Here is a 5060-nt window from a genome sequence, read left to right as displayed (position 1 = left end):
CAGTTAAGAAGCTGAGGGAGGGGCCCCTGGGTGGCTCAGTCGGTTAAGTGTCCGACTCTGGATCTTGGCCCAGGTCATGATCTCACAGCTGGTGAGTTCGAGTCCCACAGTGGGCTCTGGGCTGACAGTGCAGAGCCTGCTTGGAATTCTGTCTCCCTCTCTCTGCTGCCCCTCCCCACCCCCCCACCGCATGTTCTCTCTCAAAATAAACAAATGAACTTAAAAAAAAAAGAAGCTGGGGACCATGGCCAAAGTCACTGCTTTTTGCGCCTCGGTTTCCTCATCTGCAAATAGCACCTGACCTCCTGCCCAGGGCTTGGTATGAGGCCAGGCAGATGGGTGCTGATGGGAGAGAGGTATCCGGCTGCAGCCCCTCTGTGCCCGGGAGAAGCAGGGCAGAGGCCAGTATGGTCCGAGGCAGGGCATATGAGCGAGCTGGCCGGGAGTCACTCTGCTGTGCTAGAGCGAGGGGATGCGGCCGAGGCGGGAATGACATCTGCAAGCGTTGCCAGGATGTGGTATTGATCTGATGCGGTCCTCTACGCAGTCTCCCTGTGGTTCAGATGCCCCGTTGCCTGGGAGACCAGCCACAGGCTTCCTGGGAACGATTATGGAGGGGATTGCTCCCAGAGAAGGAAGACAGGGCCACATCTTGGTGCCGTCCACAGGTGTACACACTACCGGCCCTCAGCCCTCCGTTGCACAGATGGGGAAACTGAGGCTCCAAGATGGCAGTGAGCCACGCAACGGCCAGGACCAGAATCCAGGCCGCCTGCCTTCAAGCTGCTCAGAAAAGAAAGCCCTCAAGCTTCTCCTTTCACAGGCACCAGCTGCCACATGCAGGTGCCCTCAAGGGGCAGAGGGGGGGCCGTTGAGGCCCGGTGGGGGCGCCGAGCATGATGTTGAACCACTGGGTCCAACCTGCCATGGCCTCTTTTAATGTTGGTTTTGCCCCTTCCAGAGTAATAAATGCTACCTTTACACGGCACTGATTGTTTTGAGGCACTGTTTTAAGTGATGTACTTGTCCTAGCTCATTAATATTTAAAGCGATTCTGTGAGGTAGGCACTTTTATGATCCCTATTTTGCAGATGAGGAAACTGAGGCACAGAGAGGTTAAGAAACTTGCCCAAACGCACACAGCTAGTGAGTGGTGGAGTCGAGATGGGAACTCTCCATTTGCTCTCCCGGGTACCCTCCTCTGTCTTTGGTCACTCTTTGGACGGCATGCTCAGACTTTCTCAAGTTGGGTGTGGCCAACGGGAGCTGGGAGAGAAAGGGGACAGAGGTCAGGGCATTTGTCGCTGGCTGCTTCCTGCTGTTTGCCAGTGGGTGCAACCTGGTCCTGCTCACAGCTGTAACTCCAATTTCCTCTTCCTCTCCCATCCTTGAAATCCCTGCAAGGTGGAAGCAAGCTCTACATGCTCCCTGGTGGCCAGGGAAGGGAGACAGCGGACTTAGGGTGGGAATTGATGTTTGAGAAGAGATCTGAGTGTCAAAAAGGAGCCAGCCATGCATAGAGGACGGCTGGTGGTGGGGGCGAGAGCAATCAGGTAGAAGGTGCAAAGGTCCTGAGGCAGCCATGTTCTTGGCATGTTTGAGAAAGAGCATAGAAGCCAGTATGGTGAAGCAGAGTGATGGGTGAAAGTGGTGGTGGGGGATGAGGTTATGGTGGGGGTTCAGATCATAGCGCCCTGTCAGCCACTGAAAGTCCTCTGGGGTGGGGAGACACTGGGGAAGGTTGAGCAGAGATGTTATCTGATGCACACGTTAAAGGCTCACTCTGGCTGTGGTTTGCAGGCAGGACAGAGAAGCGGCTGCTCTAACTGTCCAGGCGAGAGCTGGCGGTGACTTGGGCCAGGGTGGCAGCAGGAGGGGGTGGGAATTCTGGCTGGATTCTGGGCAGAGTTTTAAAGCTGTGCCAACAAGGAGGCAGGTAGGGGGGTCTGGAGCTTTGAGGAGAGTCCAGGCTGGGGGTGGGACCCACCAGTGCAGAGAGGTTTGCGAACAATGACTAATGTCAGTGGTCGCATTAAGGCAGGGAAGAGCCAGCGGGCTTCCCCCTCTGGAGGTGACCCAGCAAGGCTGGCCGGCTGCGGTCGTCCATCGCAGGAGGGACTCCCAGGCAGGTTGGGGGACGGGGTATGAGAGGCCTGGTCTATGCGGCCCGGCCCGTTATCCTCCCATGTGGGTTCTGCCAGTCTGTAGCCTACGTCTCTGTCCTGAGTCTGGGCACCTGCCCACGGGCACCAGCCAGCCCTTCGCCATGGCCGGCCTCTGTCCCCCGCTCTGACATCCCGGTGCCTGTCACACTCTGGACGACTGCTCTTCAGCTGTGCCTTGAGGACACTCACACCCCAGAGCCGCTAGTGTGACCCCATGAGTCACCCCGAGTGAACTTAAGGGTATCTGCTGAGCTCTCTGGGAAGAGAGCTCAGCAGGGTCTCTAAGCCCACCAGGGTCTCTAAGCCGAGGAACGAACAGTCCGGGAGCTGCTAGAAGTCACCTGTACCACCTTCTTCGCGGTGGGGAAAGGCTTTCGAGGTAGGACCAGCTTGGAGGAAAACAGAAGGGAGGGGCAGAGAAGAGACAGCCCTGGGGACATCTGAATAAAGGACGCATCTCAGTCTGATGTTCCAGGACACTCTTGGGTGGCTCAGGTGGCCCATCATCCTGGAGGCTCAGAGCAGCTCCAGTGGGCATCTGTTGCTTACAAAGGAAATAATTCAGTCTAACCCCCAAAGATAGTGGGTGTGGCACTGGGTGTGCAGGGGTCACCTGCACCTCTGGGTCACCGATTTCCCCCCGTACCTCCTGCCGCTGCTTTGGGTCTGGCTGTGCATGTGGGCTGTGATGTCTTGCCCGGCTCCCTCCACCTGCCCCAATCTTTCCTGGGTCCCCCTTTCCCCCAAAGACGCTGCCCTTCCTGATCAAGGCCGCTAAGGTTTCTGTATATCATGTGTGTGACCCCTCTGTGGGTTGTGATCCATGTTTCACGTTCTTCCCCGTCTCCGGCAGATACCTCGACGGCTCACCGCTAGCCACTCGACTTTCTTGGCTCCCGGGCAGGTGAAATGGCCACGCGACCCACTCCCGGTCGGTGGGAGGAAATGGTGAGTCTCCCGGCAGCTTCTGGGAAAAGGTCGGCTTCCCGGGGAAGAAGCTAGAGCGTCTCCAGGAGAAAGCGTTCGGCCCCTGCCTCTGGCTTTCCCAGTTTGCACACGGTGTGGCCATGTGACGCCTGGAGCTGCGGTGACCGAGCAGCGGCAAGGGTGATAAGGAAGAGCCATCGCGCTGAGAACGGCGGAGCGGAAGGGTGGGAAGGGTCTGAGGGAAGGGTCTGCCGTGGCTGGGCCGCGGGAGGAGCCCCAGAACTGCTGCTTCCAGACGACTTCCTAAGTAAACAATCCGCGTCCGTCTGGTTTCAGCAACTGTTCATCCAGCGTCCGGCCGGTCACAGGCCCAAGGCTTCCTGACTAATGCTCCCGCCACACCACCCCCTGGACCCATTCAGACGTTCAGCAGACATTTAATCCAACGTTTCCTGAGTATCCCCTGCACGCTGGCATTTTATCACGTCTGATCTAACCCACCCAACAACTTTGGAACATTCCCATTGTCCCCGTTTGAGAGATGAGGAATGTGGGTACATCGTAGCGATTCTTGTCTGCTGTAGCAGAGAAAAACAAACCGTGCGGCTTCATGCCATAGAAGCGTATTTTTTTTTTTCCCCTTTAATAAATCTTTTAAGTTTATTTATTTATTTTGAGAAAGAGAGAGAACGGGAGCTGGGGAGGGGCAGAGAGAGAGAGAGAGAGAGAAGGAATCCCAAGCAGCGTCCATGCTGTTAGCACTGAACCCGACGCAGGGCTCAATCTCACAGCTGTGAGATCATGACACGACCTGAAATCAAGAGTCAGATGCTTTACCGACTGAGCCACCCAGGCGTCCCTCGGCCACCTTCAAAGTGTGGCTCCTAAGTCATCCCGGATGCCAACATCTGATGGGCAGACATGGGCAGAACACGGGTGGAGGGTCACACAGAGGCCTCACGGTCCTGAGCTGGGTGGGATGGGCATCCCTTCTGCCCACACGTGTTCACTAGCTGCACCCCCGAGCATAGGAGGCTGGAACATGGTGTCCAGCTACTTCTGCGGGCCCAAGAGGGGAGGGATGAGGGTCTGCTGGGCAGTTTGTCAGTCCCTGCTAGGTGGGGCTCAGGGGGACTGTGTAACTCACCCAGGAGACTCTCAGATGAGCCAGAGGGGAGGGGGAGACCGCGCCTGCTTTGTGTCCTCAGGTGTCCAGAAGTCCAGGGCTGCTGGCTAAGCCAGGCACGGCCCCGGGACCAGTCGTCAGCAAATAGGGATGCCCTTTCTAGCCTGGAATATTGGGGGCATATTCTTCCTCCCGCCTTTACTCATCTCCAGGCAGAGATGAGTAACATTTTACAGCCTGTGGTTAGCACTTCCGTTCTACATGCTTGACTTACAGAGGCAAGGCTGTCTGCAGTAGACTGGAGAAGACAGGACGGGGAAATGGGATCCAGGTCTGGCGCCGGGGGCAGGCCCTCAGTTTCCCTGTCTTCAAAGGGCACTGATTCTTCGTCCCTCACTGTTGCTGGGGCCGGTGGTGAGGCAGTTAGTGCAAGGGAAGCACTTAGAGCCACGCCTGGGGACAAGCTAGCATTTGCTGAGTGTTGGCGAGGTCATGTGCTCACGAAGCCCTCCAGGCTCTGTGTCATGCCCATTTTACAGACGGGAAATGGAGGCTTCCAGGGAAGGTTAGGGTCTTTGTTCCTCCTATCACTCACTCTTCCCCCAGGGGTGCCGGGGACACCAGGACCACACGTCACAGGCTGTGGGGAGGGCCTTGCTCACCGGCCACCTGGTTTGCAGTTACCTGTTCCAGAAAGCCCTGCCCTGCTTCTGGTTCCCAAAGCCCCCCACTTAGCCCTGGGCCCAGGCCAGGCCGGGGCCTGCTGTCTCTGCCAGCACAGTCACACTGTGGCCTGAGCCCAGTCTGTGATGTGTCACTCTACCACTCACCCCCCGTGCAAA

General features: G+C 57.3%; 1 long non-coding RNA gene across 1 annotated transcript; it reads left to right on the top strand.

The window, feature by feature from the left end:
• Positions 1 to 1731: 1731 nt before the first annotated feature.
• LOC131509720 (uncharacterized) lies at positions 1732 to 4648 on the top strand. Its single transcript, XR_009260669.1, has 3 exons — positions 1732 to 1936; positions 2460 to 2544; positions 3019 to 4648. It is a non-coding gene; the product is annotated as an uncharacterized LOC131509720 (long non-coding RNA).
• The last annotated feature ends 412 nt before the right edge of the window (positions 4649 to 5060 follow it).

The sequence above is a fragment of the Neofelis nebulosa genome, chromosome 4, assembly GCF_028018385.1.
Source record: "Neofelis nebulosa isolate mNeoNeb1 chromosome 4, mNeoNeb1.pri, whole genome shotgun sequence".
NCBI classification, from domain to species: Eukaryota; Metazoa; Chordata; class Mammalia; order Carnivora; family Felidae; genus Neofelis; species Neofelis nebulosa.
The sequence above is the reverse complement of the archived record's forward strand: the minus strand, read 5'-3'. Positions and strand labels throughout refer to the sequence as shown.